This window comes from Quercus robur, chromosome 3 (assembly GCF_932294415.1).
Source record: "Quercus robur chromosome 3, dhQueRobu3.1, whole genome shotgun sequence".
In the NCBI taxonomy this organism is placed as follows: Eukaryota; Viridiplantae; Streptophyta; class Magnoliopsida; order Fagales; family Fagaceae; genus Quercus; species Quercus robur.
The window spans coordinates 927,781-952,767 of record NC_065536.1 but is presented as its reverse complement, the minus strand read 5'-3'; the positions used below and the strand labels follow the sequence as shown (position 1 = coordinate 952,767).

Sequence of the window (24,987 nt, the reverse complement as noted above, 5' to 3'; positions counted from 1 at the left end):
GCTTACTTTGTTTTTCAATGTTTAAACATGTTCTGGTTTGAAAAACAAGTGTCAGAATTTTTGGCCACTCATTTTGGCTACTTGCGTGAGCTGCCAGCAAGCTGCCAGTTTTGGCTACTCGGGTTGGCGGCTTGCAAGCCGCGAGTTTAAGCTGCGAGTTCATACAGAAAGGTTTCGCGGCTCACTCGCGACTTGGCTCGCGACTCGCCGCCCAGAATCAGCTTTTTAAAGAGCTTTTTCGTGGAAAACTTGTTTTAAACCTCTCCCATCCTCTCTAAAACCCCTCTTTCAATATTTTTACATCAAAACCCAACCAATTTGAATGGTTTTTCAATCCATTAACATTTCTAAGGTAATTATAAATTCTTTTCATTATTTTTTATCCTTGGATTATGTTTTGGAGAGTTTTGTGCTTTTGGTTGAGATTTTTATCATTGGGGTTGGGAAAACTTAATTTTTGTCAAATTTCTTCATGGGATTGGTTTCTTTTGTTGATATGCATTGGATGTTGGCCCTTTGTGGCAGAAAGAACATGTATTAAGGGTGGATTTCATGATGTTCATGCATTGTTTCACATTTTTGTTCATAGTGTTCATGCTAGGTGTTTGATAAAATGCCTCTTAGACATTTTCTCGCTTGTTTGGACTCCGATGAGTACCAAACTTTGGGGTTTCTCATGTTTCCTCATTAGGAACATGTTTGGTTCATTGGTTGTGTATTTAACACACCTTACCCCACATGTGCATTTTTCATGCATTGGTCATGCATTGCACTTAGCCACCTCTTGCACACACCTTTGCTACCCTTGTCATGCATTGGTCTACCTTGCTTCTTCATCCTAGCATGTCATGTCTACCTTATGCTTTGTAGCATTTTACTTTGTCTTGGGTTTGACCTTCATTTTCTCATTCATCTCGCACCCCTCATGTATTATTAGCATTGTTCGTACCTTCATCTCTTGCCCTCGTTTCTTCTTGATCCTTTGTCTATTCCTGACAAAAAGGGGGAGAGTATTCTCTAGAGAATATACCAGAGTATTTTGTCATTTCTATATGACTCTTGTGCACATCCTTAGGGGGAGAAATTCTATTTCTCATGCACATTTGTAAGGGGAGAGATATTCCATAGGGGAGATGCATATACCAAGGGGGAGAAGACATTGAAATAATAAGAAAACTTTGTTTTGTTTGTTTTCTTGTTGGCTTTATGGTGCTTTGAGTTATACTTGTCCTTTTATTACTTGCTTTACCTTGAGGGTCTAATGTGTTTTGTGCAAGTGTTTCAGGTTACAAGTATATATGTTCCAAGTGCATCATAGCTTCTCATCACTTTGAAGGGGAGAAACTTTAAGCACTTTTAGTTTATATTATTTAAGTTTATATTCAGTATTTTGTGCTTTGTACCCATGTGCTTATGTAAGCTTTTAGGGTTAATGTTTTTATGCATAATTTGTAGGCTTTATGGTATGTACCTTGCTTAATGCAGCCTTTATGCTTTGTTGAAATCAGTACTTTAATCTAAATGTCTTGCATTTTGATTTATGTACTGTCACTCTTGTGCCCTTGTAGGATTGTTCCTAGATGCATATGCCTTGTGTGTTATGCATTGGTTGAGTGTTGAGCATACAAGTGTCTTGCCTTGTGCTTGTTAACTTGTATGTCCTTGTGTTCATTCCAAGTGTGAATGAGCACTGTGATCACTACCTTGTGGTGTTCACTTGGTTGATCAAGCCATGGTTTGTTTCTTAACTCCATCTTTGCTTGATCACATATTGCCTGTTTCATATGCATTTATAATTTTCTGCTTACAATGATCATGGTGTATTGTTGTGTTTCAGGAGTATTATGTTCATATGATTCAAGTGCTTCACAGCTTCTAGAGTTAGGTGTGAGTGAGTTTTGTTCAACTGTTCCCAACTCACATGTTAAGTCTAGAGTCTGTTTTAGGGTTTTGTCACGGAATAGCCAAAGGGGGAGATTGTAAGGTTGAATTTATTCAACCATCTAATTGGCTTTATTCCGTGCCAAATTTGCTTGTAATTCAGCATTTAGTAACCCTGTATTTAGGTGGGTTTGTTGTAAGGGTAGTGAGTGAAATAGAGTGAAGATTGCTCAAGAGTGTGCAAGAAAACAGAGACTCGCGGCTGGGACTCGCGGCTGGGACTCGCGGGTGACTCGCGGGTGACTCGCGGCTGCAAACCGCCAGAAGCAGCACACGTGCCAAGCATGCTGGAAGATGAACAGTCATGCTAGCTGGAGCACTACAGGACAAAACAAGACAACTGGCCATACGGTTAACTCGCGACTGGATCTCGCGACTTAGTCAAGCCGCGAGGTCAAGCCGCGAGCCACCCCTGTTTTGTAAAACCTAACGTTTCACATTCCTCTCCCACTCCAGTATAAATACCCCTTTTACCCACGATTGAAAGAGAGCGTCCAGAGAGAATTTTGAGAGAGAAACCCTAAAGGAAAACTAGATTGATTCACCCACAATCTATACATTAGAGTCTCTTCAAATTCCTCAACTCTCTTCCTCTCCATTGTCAAATCCTTGAGAGGTATTATACCAAACCTGGTTCTCACCATCATCATCACTGTGAGACAGTTGTTTGGATTTCTGGGAAGTAGTTAGGAAGGAACCAATCTTCATTGGTTGATGCTACGGTCTAGTAGCGGAATCCGGGAAGCTAGAAAAGAAAAAGGTTCGGCGCAACCTCGTTGGAGCAAGAAGCTTGGAGGGCTTAGGTGCACTGGGTAGATTAGGCTTGGAGGGTCTATTGCTGTCCTTGTATCCCAACTGTATTTTCTAGTGGATTGTTTACCGCTTGGAGGGCGGCGGAGAGGTTTTACGCCGAGAGCTTCGGTTTCCTCTTCGATAACACATCGCGTGTTGTCTTTGTGTTTGCATCTTCCTTCCTCTCTATCTTTGCCTTTTTATTATTTGCTGTGGATTATATTTTGTTTTGGCTTAGATAGTTTTTAACCAATTTCGTATTATAGCATATGTTAAGTTTCTGCACACTAGTTGTTTGACATATTACTTGAATTGGTTAAGTTGTAATTTGGGGGTCTAAACGTTCAAAGGTGTTTTGTACACGTTTTTGAACTTTCACTATGTAATAGAATAATATTATATTTTTATATGCTATATTTAATTCTTTAGAACGCAATAGGATAACATTTAACAATCAAAGAGAATAAAAAAAAAAAAAAAAAAAAACAACAACAACAACAACAACAATTTAAAAAACAAAACTAAATCGCATTAACCCAAAATAGAGTTTTAAAGAATATAAAAAATTATCAACCTAAAGTAGAGATGCAAGAAAAATAAAAAAATCCACCAAAAAATTTAGAGAGAGAGAGAGAGGGGACCTTTTTTTTTGTGAGGGAAAACTATGCATAGAATAGAAGAGATAATGACAAATTTATAGTAAGAGGGTGTGAATAAGAAGAGACAAAAATAAAGGAGGATGAAGAGAAAGAGAAAGAATGATATTAATGTAGAGGGTAGTAAGGAGATGAAATGGTAGGGGAGGGAGAAAGATTGAAGTAGTGGAGAGATGAAATGGTAAGAGAGAGAGAAAGGTTGGAGAAGTATAAATATTAAAAAAATAAATGTTAAAAACAATTATAAGAAAATTGGAAAAAAAAAAAAAAAAAAAAAAAACCCTAAAGCTTGAAAGGTTTCAACGTTTTGTTTTGTTTTTGTTTTTGTTTTTGTTTTTTTTTTTTTTTTTTTTTTTTTTTTTTGGTTTTTTTAAGGCTGAAAAGGCTCACTTAAAACCCTAAAGCTGAACTGAAAAGGCTTTGGGTTGGTCTTTATTGTGGAACTAAATAAATAAGAGGTGGACTGAATTAATTATACAGATTTATTACAGGGTGATAGTGGAAGTAAATAAAAAAGTAGTGGGCTACATTTATAGGATTGAAAACTGTAAAAACTATTTTAAAATTGTAGGACAAATTATATTTTAAAAAAGAAAAAGAAAAAAAAAAAAGAATGACATGGCAGCTGATGTGGTACAACGTGAGAGCAGCAGCATTAAACGCTATGCTTCAGCTTTTAATAATATATAGATTACTCTAACTTGTAGAAAAAGATAACTATTAAGTTAACCCTCAAGATTTAGCAAAAAAAAAAAGTTAAACACTCAAGATAAATTGGCTAAAAGCATATGAATAATTGAAGGTTGTCCAGGTCTCTTCTACATTAGGTTATATATCAAATCAATTTCTTTTCCTTTTTCTTTGTTCTTACTTGCAAATTATAATATGAAATCACTTTCTCTTTATTTTTGGCTAAACAACAAAAAGAAGTTTCTGGTGTGGACTCATCAACCTCACGTCATGTGACAGTAAGGATAATACAACGTGTTAGGACATATGAAATCACTTGTCATGATATATGAAGTCATTATCAAATGTTTGTTTTTTATATTTTACTAGCCGCGAACCCGTGCGTTGCGCGTGATAATTATTTTTATGGTGGTTTTATTAATTTTTTTTTTTTTACAATTTAAACTAATCTAATAATGAGTAATGTATTTCATAATCATATTTTTATTTATTATAGGAACAATCATAAATATAATATAGGAACAATCCAAAACAACAAAAAAACGTAAACTAAAAAAAAATTAATAAAACTTAACAATGATTAATTGAACTAATATTAGAATTTTTTTTTTTTTTGATAATCTATTAAGGTTATTTTCTTTGTAGAAATTATAATTTCGGCCACCCAAAACATATTATCAAATAAACAATTATTAGCAAAACCTAAGAATTATATTTATATACATGCATTGTTATAAAATAATAATAATAAAAATAAAATTGCAAAAGTTAAAATTTTTCACATTTCCAATTATTTTCGTTTGGCTAACCTTTTCTTTTCTTTAAATAAATGGCATTATAGAGTACTTCTAATACAACTATTAAAAGTCCTTGTCAACCACAAAGGATTGGAAAATAAACAAAAATTAGTAAAGTCTCATAGTTTAACATCTAAATTGAGCACTATAAAAAATCATGCTATGTAACCGAATAAATACCAAATTATCCAAATCATGCTATGTAATAGAATAATATTATATTTTTATATGCTATATTTAATTATTTAGAACGCAATAGGATAACATTTAACAATCAAAGAGAAAAAAAAAAAAAAAAAAAAAAAAAAAAAAAAAAAAAAAAAAAAAAAAAAAAAAAAAAAAAAAACAACAACAACAACAATTTTAAAAACAAAACTAAATCACAATTTTAAAAACAAAACTAAATCGCATTAACCCAAAATAGAGTTTTAAAGAATATAAAAAATTATCAACCTAAAGTAGAGATGCAAGAAAAATAAAAAAATCCACCCAAAAATTTACACAGAGAGAGAGAGAGAGGGGACCTTTTTTTTTTGTGAGGGAAAACTATGCATAGAATAGAAGAGATAATGACAAATTTATGGTAAGAGGGTGTGAATAAGAAGAGACAAAAATAAAGGAGGATGAAGAGAAAGAGGAAGAATGATATTAATGTAGAGGGTAGTCGGGAGATGAAAAGGTAAGGGAGGGAGAAAGATTGAAGTAGTGGAGAGATGAAATGGTAAGAGAGAGAGAAAGGTTGGAGAAGTATAAATATTAAAAAAATAAATGTTAAAAACAGTTATAAGAAAATTAAAAAAAAAAAAAAAAAAAAAAAACCCTAAAGCTTGAAAGGTTTCAACGTTTTGTTTTGTTTTTTTGTTTTTTTGTTTTTTTTTTTTTTTTTTTTTTTTTTTTTTTTTTTTAAGCTGAAAAGTCTCACTTAAAACCCTAAAGCAGAACTGAAAAGGCTTTGGGTTGGTCTTGATTGTGGAACTAAATAAATAACAGGTGGGCTGAATTAATTATACAGATTTATTATAGGGTGATAGTGGAAGTAAATAAATAAGTAGTGGGCTACATTTATAGGGTTGAAAATTGTAAAAACCATTTCAAAATTGTAGGACAAATTATATTTTAAAAAGGAAAAAGAAAAAAAAATGACGTGGCAGCTGATGTGGTACAACATGAGAGCAGCAGCATTAAACGCTACGCTTTAGCTTTTAGTAATATATAGATTACTCTAACTTGTAGAAAAAGATAACTATTAAGTTAACCCTCAAGATTTAGCAAAAAAAAAAAGTTAAACCCTCAAGATAAATTGGCTACAAGCATATGAATAATTGAAGGTTGTCCAGGTCTCTTCTACATTAGGTTATATATCAAATCAATTTCTTTTCCTTTTTCTTTGTTCTTACTTGCAAGTTATAATATGAAATCACTTTCTCTTTATTTTTGGCTAAACAAGAAAAAGAAGTTTCTGGTGTGGACTCATCAATCTCACATTACGTGAAAGTAAGGATAATACAACGTGTTTGGACATATGAAATCACTTGTCATGATATATGAAGTCATTACCAAATGTTTGTTTTTTATATTTTATTAGCCGCGAACCCGTGCGTTGCGCATGATAATTATTTTTATGGTGGTTTTATTATTATTTTTTTATTTTTACAATTTAAACTAATCTAATAATGAGTAATGTATTTCATAATTATATTTTTATTTATTATAGGAACAATCCAAAACACCATAAAAACGTAAACTAAAAAAAAAATTAATAAAACTTAACAATGATTAATTGAACTAATATTAGAATAATTTTTTTTTGATAATCTATTAAGGTTATTTTCTTTGTAGAAATTATAATTTCGGCCACCCAAAACATATTATCAAATAAACAATTATTAGCAAAACCTAAGAATTATATTTCTATACATGCATTGTTATAAAATAATAATAATAAAAATAAAATTGCAAAAGTTAAAAATTTTCACCTATCCAATAATTTTCGTTTGACTAACTTTTGCTTTTCTTTAAATAAATGGTATTATAGAGTACTTCTAATACAACTATTAAGAGTCTTTGTCAACCACAAAGGATTAGAAAATAAACAAAAATTAGTAAAGTCTCATAGTTTAACATCTAAATTGAACACTATAAAAAATCATGCTATGTAACCAAATAAATACCAAATTATCCAAATCATGCTGTGTAATAGAATAATATTATATTTTTATATACTATATTTAATTCTTTAGAACGCAATAGGATAACATTTAACAATCAAAGAGAATAAAAGATAAAAAAAAACAACAACAACAATTTAAAAAAAAAAAATTAAATCACAATTTTAAAAACAAAACTAAATCGCATTATCCCAAAATAGAGTTTTAAAGAATATAAAAAATTATCAACCTAAAGTAGAGATGCAAGAAAAATAAAAAAAATCCACCAAAAAATTTAGAGAGAGAGAGGGAGGGGACCTTTTTTTTTTGTGAGGGAAAACTATGCATAGAATAGAAGAGATAATGACAAATTTATTGTAAGAGGGTGTGAATAAGAAGAGACAAAAATAAAGGAGGATGAAGAGAAACAGGAAGAATGATATTAATGTAGAGGGTAGTAGGGAGATAAAAAGGTGAGGGAGGGAGAAAGATTGAAGTAGTGGAGAGATGAAATGGTAAGAGGGAGAGAAAGGTTGGAGAAGTATAAATATTAAAAAAATAAATATTAAAAACAATTATAAGAAAATTGGAAAAAAAAAAAAAAAAAAAAAAAAAAACCCTAAAGCTTGAAAGGTTTCAACGTTTTGTTTTGTTTTTGTTTTTGTTTTTGTTTTTGGTTTTTTTTTTTTGTTTTTTGTTTTTTTTTTATTTTTTATTTTTAAGCTGAAAAGGCTCACTTAAAACCCTAAAGCTGAACTGAAAAGGCTTTGGGTTGGTCTTGATTGTGGAACTAAATAAATAAGAGGTGGGTTGAATTAATTATACAAATTTATTATAGGGTGATAGTGGAAGTAAATAAATAAGTAGTGGCTACATTTATAGGGTTGAAAATTGTAAAAACCATTTTAAAATTGTAGGACAAATTATATTTTAAAAAAGAAAAAGAAAAAGAAAAGAATGACGTGGCAGCTGATGTGGTACAACGTGAGAGCAGCAGCATTAAACACTACGTTTCAACTTTTAGTAATATATAGATTACTCTAACTTGTAGAAAAAGATAACTATTAAGTTAACCCTCGAGATTTAGCAAAAAAAAAAGTTAAACCCTCAAGATAAATTGGCTACAAGCATATGAATAATTGAAGGTTGTCCAGGTCTCTTCTACATTAGGTTATATATCAAATCAATTTCTTTTCATTTTTCTTTGTTCTTACTTGCAAGTTATAATATGAAATCACTTTCTCTTTATTTTTGGCTAAACAACAAAAAGAAGTTTCTGGTGTGGACTCATCAACCTCACGTCACGTGACAGTAAGGATAATACAATGTGTTAGGACATATGAAATCACTTGTCATGATATATGAAGTCATTACCAAATGTTTGTTTTTTATATTTTACTAGCCGCGAACCTGTGCGTTGCGCGTGATAATTATTTTTATGGTGGTTTTATTATTATTATTATTTTTTTTACAATTTAAACTAATCTAATAATGAGTAATGTATTTCATAGTCATATTTTTATTTATTATAAGAACAATCATAAATATAATATAAGAACAATCCAAAACAACAAAAAAACGTAAACTAAAAAAAAAAAATTAATAAAACTTAACAATAATTAATTGAACTAATATTAGGATAAATTTTATTTTTTGATAATCTATTAAGGTTATTTTTTTTTGTAGAAATTATAATTTCGTTCACCCAAAACATATTATCAAATAAACAATTATTAGCAAAACCTAAGAATTATATTTCTATACATGCATTGTTATAAAATAATAATAATAAAAATAAAATTGCAAAAGTTAAAATTTTTCACCTATCCAATTATTTTCGTTTGGCTAACCTTTGCTTTTCTTTAAATAAATGGCATTATAGAGTACTTCTAATACAACTATTAAGAGTCTTTGTCAACCACAAAGGATTAGAAAATAAACAAAAATTAGTAAAGTCTCATAGTTTGACATCTAAATTGAGCACTATAAAAAATCATGCTATGTAACCGAATAAATACCAAATTATCCAAATCATGCTATGTAATAGAATAATATTATATTTTTATATGCTATATTTAATTCTTTAGAAGGCAATAGGATAACATTTAACAATCAAAGAGAATAAAAAAAAAAAAAAAAAAAAAACAACAACAACAATTTAAAAAACAAAACTAAATCATAATTTTAACAACAAAACTAAATCGCAGTAACCCAAAATAGAGTTTTAAAGAATATAAAAAATTATCAACCTAAAGTAGAGATGCAAGAAAAATAAAAAAATCTACCAAAAAATTTAGAGAGAGAGAGAGAGAGGGGACCTTTTTTTTTGTGAGGGAAAATTATGCAAAGAATAGAAGAGATAATGACAAATTTATAGTAAGGGGATGTGAATAAGAAGAGACAAAAATAAAAGAGGATGAAGAGAAAGAGGAAGAATGATATTAATGTAGAGGGTAGTAGGGAGATGAAAAGGTAAGGGAGGGAGAAAGATTGAAGTAGTGGGGAGATGAAATGGTAAGAGAGAGAGAAAGGTTGGAGAAGTATAAATATTAAAAAAATAAATGTTAAAAATAATTATAAGAAAATTGGAAAAAAAAAAAAAAAAAAACCCCTAAAGCTTGAAAGGTTTCAACGTTTTGTTTTGTTTTTGTTTTTGTTTTTGTTTTTGTTTTTGTTTTTTTTTTTTTTTTTTTGTTTTTGTTTTTGTTTTTTTAAGCTGAAAAGGCTCACATAAAACCCTAAAACTGAACTGAAAAGGCTTTGGGTTGGTCTTGATTGTGAAACTAAATAAATAAGAGGTGGGCTGGATTAATTATATAGATTTATTATAGGGTAATAATGGAATTAAATAAATAAGTAGTGGGCTACATTTATAGGGTTCAAAATTGTAAAAACCATTTTAAAATTGTAGGACAAATTAAATTTTAAAAAAGAAAAAAAAAAAAAAAGAATGACGTGGCAGCTGATGTGGCACAATGTGAGAGCAGCAATATTAAACGCTACGCTTCAGCTTTTAGTAATATATAGATTCGACTAGACTTGGACCTGATTAATTCTTCTAATAACAAAGTCTCCAAGATGCCGTACTCGCAGGAACAAAATTACTATATTTGGCATATTAATTATATTAATTATTAAACACTATCCTCAAGTTGTGCGTGGACTCAATATTGTGCATGGACTCATTATTTCAATTAGGCATCAATTCGGCAAATATATTACTATAGAGAGCTTGTTATTCTTTATTGAGCTTATACTCTGTTGGTCACTAGTCAGTTTACGCTAGGGGGTGTCAAATGGGTGGGTTTAGGGTGGGCATAATTGGGTTAGGTATATAAAACCCATTTACTCGTTAAAATCCATTTAACTAATTGCTTCTAACCCAAATCTAACACAACCCAATTATTATGGAAAACCCCAACTCACCCAATTACTCAATTATCAAAATTACCAAAATTCCATTAAAGTGAAAACCCCAATACTTTCTTGGATTCCCTTTTCCACTCTCTCTAGGCTCCATTCTTGGAATTAAAAAATTCCACATAAGCACATCCACATCAGCAATTATATTAAAAATCCAAATAAAAAAATATTTTCTTTTCTTCTCTATTTTCTCTCACTTTCTTGGCAACCAGACAGTGCAACAAATACCCACACTGAGCTCACCAACTACGGCTTCCCAGTCGGACTCTTACCCTCCTCAGTCCATGGCTGCTCCATAAACAAGACCTTCGGCGACTGCAAGATCAATCTCCCGCCGAACAACTACCTCGCCACCTATTCCAAGACAGTCAAGGGAAAGATCGTTTCAGGTAAGATCGCTGAGCTCGATGGGATTCGGGTCCGTGCATTATTCAAGTGGTGGTCCCATCACTGGGATTTGATCCATCGGCGAAGACTTGGTGTTCGAGGTCGGCATGGTCACCGTCAAGGCTCAGATCTGGGACACTGCTGGTCAAGAATGGTACCTTATCTAGTCTAGAAACTCATACTACTTTTGTTTGATTCGTAGGGTTTTGATTTCTATGATTGTTTGTTGAGAAAATAATCCCTATGAAAAATATAAATTTATACTTTGATTGTTCATATACTGCTTTCTTTCTTTCTTTTTATTTTATTTTATGGGAGGGGCTGGGTTAAATTTGGGTATATTGTTTTTGGGTTAAACGAGTCTCAATGGGTTTTTAGTTAAAACCCAACAATCACTGGGTCTAATTGGGTTGATGCCTATTTAACCTAACTAATAATTAGGTAGGTTTGGGTTCAATTAGAGTGGGTGGGTAAATGGGTTTTGGTTTACTTAGCCACCCCTAGTTTACGCAGCGTGAAACACAAGGGTGCATGGGTCTTGCCGCACTATAACTAACTTAAGTTTTTTTAACATATTTTTATCTACTATCATTAAAAAAATGTTATTAAAAGCTTTAAATTTCTACGATTGTACTTAGCTGTTGAGTAAAAGTAAGAAATTCACATATTTATTTCCACAATAGGCATAACAGTTGAAATTAATGTTTAAAAAAATGAAAGCTTGAAAATGTGTTAAAAAACACAAGAGTTGTTTAGACCCCCGAATAAAAGTTACGGCTCGATAAATTTTACACTATCTTAATTCTAAGTGCGGAATAGTGTAAATGTGAGCGGATAAACAAACAATCTACTCTAACACATATTCATATAATCATAGCAATAAAATGAAATGTAAAAGAGTAGGGAAGAAGAATACAAACACAGATAACACGCCGATGTGTTATCGAAGAGGAAACCGAAGAACTCGGCAAAAAACCTCTCCGCTGCCCTCCAAGCGGTAATCAATCCACTAGACAATCAGTTGGGATACATGGGTTAGCAAGAGACCTTCCAAGCCTAATCTACTCGCTGTACCTAGGCCCTCCAAGCTCCTACTCCAACAAGGCTTCTTGGAACTATGTCTTGTCTAGCTCTCCAGATCCTGCAACAAGCTCCATGTTGCATCTGCCATCCTTGGCTTCTTCCAATGCTTCCTAACAACTCCAAAAACACTCACTACATTCTGAAAAGGTATGGATTGTGTTTGGATACAAATTTCCTCTCAATGTATGATAATGGGAGAGGGAAGGAGAAGAGGTTATAATGAATTCTCACTAAGGATGAGTAGCTCTCTCTAAAAGATGGGTGTATGTGTTGTAGAAAATCTATCTAGGGTTTTTCTCTCTGATTGGTCTCTTTTACATTTGTGGGTAATGAGGGTATATATAGTATGGGTGAAGGGTATGAAAGTCTCACTTAAAAATCCTCCAGGCAGAATGTTTCGCCAGTACCTCGCGGGAAGGCCTTAACCGTGAGACACTCGCGAAAACGACAGCCTGGCACGACTTTTCAGCTTTCAGTCATGTGCTTCTCACATGCCTTTTCGTGGGAACTCTTCTTGCAAACATCTCGCGAGCTAGTCGCAAAATGCACTGATCTTCAGATAAGCTTGAGTCTTCACCAACTTAATACTAAACCCAATACAATAAAATCCCACAAAATACAAGGAACAAAATTAAAACAATTACTACACTTTTTATCATGGAATAAAACAAACATAAAACATAGTTGTAAATTACAACTTTACAAAAAATATATATTTTTAGTTTTTTTCTTTGGTCATGAAATACTTAGAATTCTTACCCACTAGAGATATAAAGAAAATTTTATTTTTAACACAAGATATAAAGAATATTATTGAGACTTTTTTTTTAATGATTATTATTATTATTATTGCTTATTGAGACTTCTGAATTATTGTTTACAGCTGATGGACCAATTTTTATTTTATTTTAATTAAATTATAGACACCAATTTAAAAACTTTTAAAAAAACTATTTGAGAGGTGATAGTCTAAGAGATCCAAATATTGATGGCGCAGACATTTATAAAACAAATAAACTAATCTTAGAGTTTGTCTAAAATTCTCAAGTATATGAACTCTATATTGAGTTTATTATAATAAACACTTGAATATTAAAATATGTTGCTCTTCTATTCAAGTGCTCAATGTAATAAACACTGGAATACAAAACAAGTAAACTTATTTTTATTTTATTTTTCTATTTTTACGCTTTTTTATAACTTCTCAACCCTAAAAAATGATTGATAAATAGGAACACTTTATTGCTCTTTATTCAATGAACTTTCTTTTATTAGTATATATATATATATATATATATATATATATAAAAGATGCATAAAAAATACATATAAATGTAAAAAAAAAATTTAAAAAAAGGATGAGAAGATGACCACGTGCATCATGCATGACCACGTGCCATCATGATGATGTTTGCTCATATGCACAAGCATCTCACATAACCCCATAACCATGATCAATCTTAAGCCTTTTGAGGGTAGACACATCTTGTGAACCATATGTCGTACAACCACTAGTAGCATTAATATGATACTTCCATTCGGGACAAAATTGGCCTTTGTTCTTTTTAAAAAAACAATCCAGCATTTTGTCTCATTTCCCAAATTAATTAGGGAAATACCTCTCTTTTGAAACTCGATTTTCTCAAAATCGAGTTAAAAAAAAAAAAAAAAAAAAATTCTGAAGCCCTATAGTGGCGTTTTGTAACTCGAGCTTCATGAACTCGAGTTACATGTAATTTTTTTTTTTTTTTTTTTTGACTATGTCTTGATTTCATGGAGCTCGAGTTTTGAAACGTCACTATAGGCTCCTTAAAAACGCCATTATAGGGCTTAATTCGATTTTGAGTAAATTGAGTTGTAAAAGAGGGACATTTCTCTAATTAGTTTGGGAAATGGGGCAAAATGCTAGTTTTTTTTTTTTTTTTTTGAAAAGGGCATTTGCCCATTTACTTCCTTCCATTTGTGGATGCAATTTTCAATAGTTGCTGTCGACCATCAACTGTGGCCATTCGCTATCACCGACGTTCGTTTTTGCTTTTCCAGATTGGTCATGTTATTCATTCAAGATATTTCAAATTCAAGGATTCATTTTAAGTTTGAGGGGTGTGTTAGAACTTGTAAGTATTATGGCCCAATAAAACCAAACCATTTGTAAACGCGCCCATATATTTGTAGAGTAAGTACACAAATCCTAGGTTTAATGTAAGAGTAGCCTAGGATTTTATTGTATGTAAATCCCACATTGTGTTTATATTTATAAAAATATGAATAACAAAGATATAGTTGTCAAGAGCTTTTCAATGTAGATGTAAATTATGTTATATTTTTGTTTCCGTTTTTCTCTTTTCAATTAGTCTTTCACTCAATAGCCTTAACAATATAAATTCCAAGGAAAAACAAGTAAATACGCCATAAAAATTCAGAAAGTAAAAAAAAAAAAAAAAAATCAAAGTATTCCAAAGACAAGTATGATATCTTATGCTATCAATATAATATTTTTTAGTTTCATGTGAGACTCGTGTGGTCATTATCTTTGTCATACATGGCGTGGGATCACCTGCCCAATAATGGTGCTTGTCACTATTGTCCTTGATTCAAGGCTAATAAAAAAGCCCATATATAAAACCTATTATAAAAAGATTACAATATTCAAATGTTTTAGAATTTTATTAAGAATTTTGTTATGTTTGTATACCCTTTAAATCTACAAATAAAAAACTGTTTTCTTATTCATGAAAATTTCTATAAAAATATAATAAATTTGTTAAGAATACACGAGTGAGTGAGGTCTACAATTGAATAAATAATGATAAGAGTAAGCGATATTATAATATAATTGAGCCAAAACTCATAAGTTTAAGTCTTTTAGATCAAATAGTGTATTTTTATTAACTATTTAATTGGATAACTCAAAAAAAAAAAAAAAAAAAAAAACTATTTAATTGGAAGCCACCCAAGATATTATGTCCCCATCAAAGACAGTTTACGTTTTGCCCCCAAATCCCAAGTGAGAGCATTTTGAAGTTAGAAGTAGATCCCACCTGCCTGAATTCCAGCTGCCAATAGGAAAAATTAATTAGCAAACCACAATGGGCTATACTATTGACCAATATATTGAAAATTATTTTAGAGCAAGTTGCTTATTTAACAAATCAAGAAGTTAGTTTGTCAAAAGTTTACTGACATTTTTGGTAACAGGTGTTTGCAATGGCTGTCATATGTGAAATTGATCAATGTAAAATGCGTATGTTAGACCATGAGATGTACCATTTTACTTTAAAATCAATTAATTGGTGATAAGTAATGGAGGCATACTCAAGTCATTTATGACATTCAACATCGTGTCTTGGAGGCCTGTTATTAGAATAGTCGAAGGGAACCGAATTGTGATCCTCCAATAACATATATCCATGTTAGAGGATAGTTAGAAGTTCAATTGAAACTTTACAATGTACTGTGTTTACTTTGAAATCTATCCCAAAAGAAAGAGAATTTGGATAAACTTAACCATTATTCAACAACTGACCAAGAAAATCATTCAGGGAAGGGCTTAAAATGATTATTATATTATCAGTGGTCAAATAATGTCACTAGCACATTGAAAATAATATTACTAACAACTCCCATTTTCTGTCTTTTTTTTTTTTTTTTTGAGCAAACTTTTTCTCTTTGTCTTGAGTAATGAAACCATCTTCCCACATTGATATACCACTACGAAGTCTGACCATTGTGATAAACATGCATAACCTCTTACACCTAGATCCAAAATTTTAAGCAATTAATGGTCTCAAAAATGAAAAAATAAAACAAAACCCCCCTCAAGACCTAGACTTAATCTTGATTAACTCTTCCAATAGCAAAAGTCTCTAGATGAAGTACTCGCAGAAACAAAATTACAATATTTGGTAATATTAAACAAAGTCTTCCAATGACAAGTAGGATATCCTATGCTATCAATATCTCCTTGTTTCATTAATTTTTCTCATTTGTCTAACATTACATTCCAAGTCTTGTTCTGCAAACTGCAAAGGTTTCGTTATTTGCCATTTGCCAAGCAAGGAAAACAATGACTTCTGGTTTTGACTTGTGAGCATTTGCTATCTTCAATTATATATATATACGGTATGAATGAATAATATTTAACAAGTAGATTGATCTCGATCGTGCAATGCCTCTTGCATTTCTAATGGATACCTCATTTTTCTTCCTTTTTCTATGTCTATTACAAACTCTTCCTCTATCTTCCTCTAATACTTTTGACACACTCAGAGGCACTTCTCTATCTGTTGAGAACCCAAATGACATATTGGTTTCAGCAAATGGTGAATACTCAGCAGGGTTTCTCTAAGTTGGGGACAACGCATTCTGCTTTGCTATATGGTTCAACAAATCCACAGTTTCCACCGTGGTTTGGATGGCAAATCGAGATGGTCCTGTTGATGGAAGAGGTTCACAACTCTCAGTTTTGAACGAAGGAAAACTTATCCTGTACCAACTCGGTATCACCGTTTGGACCACTATAGCACCAGCCTTGACCTCATCCGAGGCCACCAATTTGCAACTACATCTCCTGAACACAGGCAATCTCGTTCTTCATAATTCCAAAAGTGTTGTCATCTGGCAAAGCTTTAATTCACCAACAGATACTCTTCTTCCCCACCAAACACTCACCATGGTTTCAAGCCTTATCTCAAGAAGAAGCCAAGATGACTATTCCTCTGGCTACTGCAAGCTCTTTTTTGGCAATGATAATGTGCTCCGCCTGCTCTTTCAAAGTCCAACAATGACTAGTCTGTACTGGCCGGACCCTTGGGTTGAAGACCCCGGACAAGTTGGAAGGTCTAAGTACAATACAAGTACACAAACACTACTAGATGACTCAGGCTATTTCTGGTCATCTGATGATTTCACATTCTTTGCAACAGATTTTGGTGCAGTAACACACAGACGATTAACGCTTGATCCTGATGGCAATCTTCGATTATACAGTTTGCAAAAGATGAATGGGAGTTGGGATTGGGTTGTCACATGGCAAGCCTTCTCTCAACCTTGCCACATTCATGGAATCTGTGGACCCAATAGTCTGTGTACTTATGATCATGTTTCTGGCAGGAGATGCTCTTGCTTGCAGGGCTTCAAGATGAAAGATCATACTGATTGGTCTTACGGGTGTGAACCAGAATTCAGTCTCTCATGCAACCGTACAGATGAGGCAAGCTTTGTCCAATTTGAACATCTCGAATACTATGGCTCAGATCTAAACTACTATCCTAATGTTACCTTGCAGCAATGTCAAGATATATGCATGAATTGGTGTAAATGCAAAGGTTTTCAATTTAAATTTAGCAGCAACGGTACTGTTGGTGCATATAATTGTTACCCCAAGTTTCTGCTAATAAATGGTCACCAATCACCAAATTTTGAAGGAGATTTTTATTTAAGATTACCCAGAATTGGTCTTACCTATAACAAGACTCCTGGTGATGAATTGAGGTTAGAATGTTCTGACAAAAATTCCAAGCAACAAAGAATAACATACGAAAATATGACGGTAAAGCTTTTGCTTTGGTTTGCCACTGCTGTGGGAGGTATTGTGGTGGCCTGTATTGTCCTGGTTTGGCTTTTCTTGTCAAGAAGTAGAAAAGATTCAAACTCAGCAGCACAAGGTTACCTCCTGACTAATAGAATTCAACGATTCACCTTTGATGAGCTAAGGAAGGCAACGTGAGGATTTAAAGAAGTGATTGGACAAGGAGCAGGAGGGATAGTATACAAAGGTGTACTGCTTGATCAGCGGGTTGCAGCAATCAAGCGACTCAATGAAGCCAACCAAGGAGAAGCTGAATTTCTAGCAGAAGTGAACACCATGGGATGTTGAACCACACGTACTTAATTGAGATGTGGGGATATTTTGTAGAGGGAAATCATAAGCTTCTGGTGTATGAGTACATGGAGCATGGATCTTTAGCTGAAAATCTTAGTTCTAATACACTTGATTGGAAAAAGAGGTTTGAAATTGCTGTGGGAACTGCAAAAGGCCTAGCTTATCTACATGAAGAGTGCTTGGAGTGGGTTTTGCATTGTGATGTAAAACCTCAAAACATACTTCTAGATGCTAACTATCAACTAAAGCCCTTTGATCATTTAAGCTTCTCCAAGATGAGGGGGATTAGAGGTTATATGGCTCCTGAATGGGTTTACAATCTTCCCATTACTTCTAAAGTGGAAGTGTACAGTTATGGGATTGTGCTATTAGAAATGGTAACTGGAAAGAGCCCAAAGGGCTTGCATACCTCTGACAGTGGAGAGACAAGAGACCATAAGAGGTGGGTCACATTAGTAAGAGAGACTATTGACATTGAGAATGCTAAAATGTCATGGATTGAGGAAATTATAGATCCCATGATGGCTGGTAAATATGATAAGGCTAAGATGGAACTTCTGATCAAAGTTGCTTTGCAATGTGTGGCAGAAGAAAAGGATGATAGACCCACCATGAACCGGGTTGTAAAATTGCTTTTAAGCCATGAGGAATGATGTTGTTGGAAAGGTAATTTAAAAGATCGTATGCGTTTTTTCTTTTGTGAAAAACAAATGTTTCCGAGCCGTAATAAAGGGATTTAATATTTATTCATCCTTCTACCTACAAATCTTGAAAGGTTACACGATAGCCTTACACTATGGGTGAGATACATTATTAACAGCAATATTTTTATATTTGTTTTGAAATCTGTAGAAGTATACCCGGAAGTAATGCAACGTTAGATGCATTAAAAAAATGTATTTGTATTTTATATTTACTGCATGTTGTAAGCATTAAAAGGTTTTCTTCAAAATCTAAATTTAAAATATACCAGAGGAGTCTATAAAATCATTTGTGATAAACAAGTTGCAATATTTGCAATTAAAAATGGTCTCGGCACAAGAGGTCAACATATTAGTCGTTAATATTACTATTATTTGATAGGGAAAAATTTAAGTACAGTACCATAAATACAGTACTTTAGATTTCTTACTTAAAATTTTGATATCTATTCAATTTAACAACCAAAGCAATGGTGTTAAAACTATTTTTTTTTTCTTTTTCTTGTACTGCAACTACAAGAGAACCCCCGACTTCAAATCTTTCAAATGGTAGGATCTATGCCTTTTGCTAAAGAATAAATAGATATCATCATCAAAAGCAAACAAAAAAAGCCCCAGCAAAAAAAATAAGGAAGAAAGGGGGATAAAAGCAGAAAGCTTCCTTCCTAGACTCGCTCTTGATCTTTAAGTCCAACGACTCACCTCTTATCAAAATCGAAACCTTCTCCATCATCGGACTGATCTTCGCCACTCTCAGATCGTCCGCAGAGCTCAACCTCTTCGAGATCGATGGCTCCATCGTGGTGACATACCTCTTCATCTCTTGCCGGACCACTGATTTTCGACTAGATATAGTGTTAGAATAGTTAAAGTTAGGGTTTCCATAGTTTCTCCAGCGATAAAAAACCGCCAGCTTCTTTATTTTCTCCTTTCTTCTTTATTTTTTTGCTAGGGATTTTTTGTTTGCTTTTGATGAGCACCGTGGGAAAGCAGAAAGCATAGCCTTTGATGGGCTGAGATGAGAACAAGTTTATAGTTGATGGGCTACAGTCCCTTACAAATAATCTTTACTACACGTAAGTTCCTTGAAAGTTGTTTTAGCTTTTAATATAAGTGGACTTCTTTGTTTTCCTTTTTGTTCTCTCAAAAGGAGTACCTCCACTATTTTCATGGTTATTTTTAGGCAAAAATGCAAAACTGACCCTTTAACTTTCACCGTTTTTCATTTCAGTACTCTAATTTTCAGTTTTGTCAATTCAGTCCTCTAACTTTTAATTTTTGTCAATTCAGGGCTCCGTTACAACTCAGTTAATGGCTGCCGTTAGAACTACTGAAATGATGCCATTTTGGTTTTTTTTTCTTTCTTTTTTTTTTTTTTAAATTCGAAATTAAAAGAAAATAAGAAAAATCTAAAAAAAAAAAAAAACGTGTCCCCTGAAATCAAATCAAAACAAAACAAAGAAGGAGCTTGCAGTTCCAAGAGGAATAGGAAGAAGAGGAAGAAAAGGGAGAAGGATTTTGTTCGATTTGTCTCTGTGTTTGTCTAAATCTCCAATATGTTTTCATTTTTCTGCAGGTTTTTCTTAGCAACCAAACACAAAGAAAGGGATAGAGAGAGGGAGCAAAACATAGAAGCCACGAACGGTGAGATTGATTTTTCTCGGTGGCCGAGCTCGAACTTCGATGATACTGCAGCTCAGTTTAGAGATCCTCTTTCTCCTCTGGTTAAAGCCTGAACCAGTGAACTTGGTTTAGTTTGTCCATTACATACTGCAAAGCGTCAAGGCTCAAGATTCTTTTTATCCTTAAAAAAAATTATTTATAAATAACTTAAATAAGTTGAGAGGGGGAATCTGGTAATCAATCTGTGGAATTGTATTTGTAAGAGTAGGAATAATCAGGAATTGAATTGGGTTAGTAGTGGATTCGAACGGTTTTGTTGCCGCTGCAAGTGGTGAAGAAGAGAGGCATTTCAGCGGTGCCAATGGCCGGGTTCCAAGCGAGGCTCCATACTCTGTCAGTGTGGCCTTCGAGAGTTTGGAGTAGTTTCATCTCGCAAGCTCCTTCGTAAAACTCCATGGAGAGTTGAGTGATGAGTTTGTGAAGAGTGTGTGAAAAAGAAGTTTTTGAGATTTGGGGGTTTGGGTGCTCTACATGTGCACTGTGTAGTTTTGATTCAGGGGAAGGGGAACGTCCTTAATATATATTTATTATTATTATTATTATTATTTCAGATTTTTCTTATTTTCTTTTAATTCCGAATTAAAAAAAAAAGAAAAAGAAAAAGCAAAACGGCGTCGTTTTAGGAGTTTTAACGACAGTCACTAATTGAGTTGTAACGGAGTCCTAAATTGACAAAAATTGAAAGTTAGAGGACTGAATTGACAAAATTGAAAGTTAAAGGACTGAAATGAAAAACAGTGAAAGTTAGAGGATCAGTTTTGCATTTTTTCCTTATTTTTATTGTTTTATATGGTTTTAGTTGTAGTGACTATTGGATTTCCCACGGTGCTTTTTGCTTTTTACTTTATTTGGATTTATTTGGAGCAGAAAGCATAGCTCATCTATTTATTCTTCAGCGGAAGGCACAAATCTTACAATCCGAAAGATCTGAATCTGAAGCAGTGGGTTCTCTTGCAGTTGTGGTACAGGAAAAAGAGGAAAGAAGGAAAAAAAAAAAAAAAAGAAAAAAAAAAAGAAAGAATTTTTAGTTTTAACGCTATTTGTTTGGATTGTTAAATTGGACAGATGTCAAAATTTTAAATAAGAAATCTAAGGTAGTGTATCTAAATTTTGCCCTATTTGATATGGTACTAAAAATATAATTTTCATTGATTACGTATCATCAAAGAAGATGGTAGCTGGCACATTGACAAGAGAAATTTTAAAAAGACGTTTTTGTGGGTCATGTCAAGTTATCAATGTTCTTAAGTTCACTTGTTTCGATCTGTTGTATGTAAAATAATAATAAAATTAAATTAACTAGAAAGTAACTAAAAAAACCTTTAAGAATAAATCATAATATATTATAAAAAGTGAAATATTCTTAAAAAAAATTAAAGAAAAATATGTAAATATTTAATATGAATTTCACTACTCAATGTTTGTAGTAAAATTTAGCATTGAAATTCTTCATACTTGAGAATTGAGATATGAGAGTGAGAACGAGAAGCACATACAAAGACAATAACATTTCAAATGTAAAGGTTTAGGTTTAAAGAATTAAAAAAAAAAAAAAATTAATAGTGGGGTGGTGTACTAAACTATTAAGCTAGTGTGCGAAACAAATAAGACTTTATGAATGTGATGTTAATATAGTGAATAGTCGCTTTTGACAATTTAGTCAAATTGACTTGACCCCTCTCGAAAATTAATCAGGTCGGTTGGGTTGACCAATTTTTTTTTTTTTTTTTTTTTTACTTGGGTTAAAAATCTTGAATTGGGTTTAGTATTTTCGTTCGAGTTTGGGTCAGGTTAACGTGTCTGAGTCTAATTTTACTAAGTCTAGGACTATTAGCCAAATACTATCTACTCTTTTTCTTTCATTTAGAGTACGTTTGGATTGGGCTGATTTCCAGCGCATCTGTATCTGCATTTTTTCCTTCTTTTTTTTTTTTTTTTTTTTTTTTTCACGCGTTTTTGAGACTTGCGGCTACTGTTCATGTACTGTTCAATGAACAGTAGCTGCAAAGTTTAACTTTTCTAACTTTTTTCAGTCAATCAGTGCATATCATATACTATTTACGGACCCACAAATTTCACTTTTCAACAACTTTTTCATTAAAAATGGGTCCCATAGTACTATTCACACATTTAAAAATTATTTTGCTACAGTGTTTTTCAGTTTTCAGTTTTCAGCTGTATCCAAACGGACCGTAATCTATTTGTGAATATTTGTTGTTTTAGTCCTAATAATTTTTTGCTTCACTAAATTCCACAAATCTACATGAGAGGAGTGTTTTTTTTTTTTTTTTTTTTTTTGAAGAACATGAGAGGAGTATTAGAAGTTCAAAATTTAATTAAAATTTTTTGATGTATAGTTTATTTATTTATTATGGTAATTTAATAGTTAAAATGGGGAAGGTGAATTTAAACCCTAAATATACAGTATTTAATTTCAAATTAATTCCTTTAAAAGCCAAGAGATAGAATTTGTGTCCACTCCTGATATTTTCTTTTTATTATCAAATTAAGATATCAATTGGTTTTTGGTGTAGTCAAAGATCGAACTCCGGATCTCTTATTCGACGACAAAATTTTTTATCAGTTAAACTAACTAACCCAAAAAATCATTTAGAGAAAGGCTCAATAATTAATATATCGATGGTCAAATAATATCATTAGGGCATTGAATATTCATGCATTAGAAGATAATAATTAATGCTCATGTCAAAATATATAATAATAATAATTATTATTAATACTAACAACTCTCATTGAACCTAAACCACTCTGACTACTGTGATCAACACGCTTGGATTCTTTTACCTCTGGATCCAAATTTTTGATCACCAATTTCGCGGGGGGGGGGGGGGGGGGGGGGGGAGTCTTTATCATTTTTGGGTTCGGCTTACCTCTAGTACTTTTTTAATAGGAATCTCATTTTGTTTTCATGAGAGAATACCACGTCATCCACTAACTAAATAAAATGTGAAGATTAAAATCCACTACTACTTGTCATTGTATATTTAAAATAAAATGACATGTCCAGTTAAAAAAATACTGGAGGTAAGTAAAATCCATCATTTTTATCTTAATTATCTACTATTCTATATCATTAGGACATGATAATATCAATTCTGAGTTGCATGTATTTTCGAAGTTTGATTTAAAATAATATTATCCTAAAAAACATTGCAGAAAGAGAAGGTAGCTCGCAATTACCTTGTGGTGCTTAATGTTTAGTTTTGCCACCAAATAAGAAAGTCTCCATGTGCATTCTCGCCGGAACAAAATTAATTTCTACCTTTGGAATATTAAACAACGTCCTCAAGCTGTTCTAAATTAGACCAACACTACATTTTGGAATATTAAATAACTCTGTCAACTTCGGTTCATTTAGTCTACTTTGGTCCATTTTGGAATAATTGGGCCTTAAATTGGTTCTTTTTGTAAGCTGCCTTTTAAATTTTAGGCTCAATTTTTTTTTTTTTTAAGCCACATCAGCGTAGTATTTTAGTATATTCAGTCTAATTTAGTCAATTTGGTTCACTTAACTCAATTCGGCCTACTTTGGCCACATTCGGTCCACTTAGGTTCACTTAAGTCCGATTTGGTCCATTTAGTCCTACTAGGTCCGCTTAGGTTCAATTTAGTCTACTTCAGTTCCATTCAGTCCCGTTTTTCCTATTTGGTCCAGTTCGGTCTATTCTATCCATTTTGGTCAACTTAATTCACTTCAGTCCATTCCGTCTAACTTGGTCCATTCAGTCAATTTTTGACTAATTTGGCCTTAGGTTTTTTTATTTAATAGAAATTGAGACTTAAATTGATTCGTTTTGTAGGCTTTTTTTTTTGGGCTCAAAATTTATTTTTTCACCTTAATTTTTGGTTTGAACATATGAAATTTTATTTTCTTTGGGTCAAACACTTTAGTTTTGAGCTGAAAATACAAAAGTTAGGCATTAAAAATTAGAGATATAGGCCCTAAAAAAGCAAAAAAAATGATAAATATGGGCATTATTTTAAAATTCAAGTTTCAAAAAAATTTGATGATTTTGAATTTATATAGTAATCTAAACTTAACGCAATATGTTACATGTGTTCTATGGACTAAGGGTGTACATTTGTTTTTGTTTTTTATTCTTGGATATGTTCAAATTAGTCAATTAATTATGGTATATTGAAAAAAGTCCTTTTAATAACACCTTCTCTATTTTTATTAAAAAAAAAAATATTATAACCTTGTAATTTAAATATTTTTGTTATATACTTACGCTCTGTTTGTTTCAGCATTAACATTTTCTGGAAAATGGTTCATTTTCCAAAAAGCATTTTGTAGAAAACTGTCTTATTTTCCAGTGTTTGGTAACGACCTTGAAAATACGCTTAAGAATGTTTTCTAGTGTTTGGTATGCAATTTTTTTTTTAAATATTTCTTGTATAATTTAAAACATGTATATTATGTAAACTAACTATTGTAATCATTATAAATAAAAAACCAAGAATGAATTTGGTTTTCATACTAATTAATCTAAAATTTTGACAATAGATACAATCAAAATTAATTAGTTGTCAAATTTCATTATCTCTACCACTCATTTTGCTCATATATATAGAAAGTAACGTACGTACACACACACACATACATATCAACCATTTGTCTACTATGGTCAACCACAAGTCTTCAATATTACTCTAAATTATGTATTTACATAATGTACTACATAATATATCATTACTACAGAGTATCTGCCAACAAAAAATGTATTTGCCAACAAATGCAATTCTCCTAAACAATTATCATTCATTATATAACAATATTAT

General features: G+C 32.1%; 1 pseudogene; it reads left to right on the top strand.

Annotated features, from left to right (window-relative positions):
• The first annotated feature begins 16,051 nt into the window (after positions 1–16,051).
• LOC126716597 (putative receptor protein kinase ZmPK1) lies at positions 16,052–18,513 on the top strand (annotated as a pseudogene).
• The last annotated feature ends 6,474 nt before the right edge of the window (positions 18,514–24,987 follow it).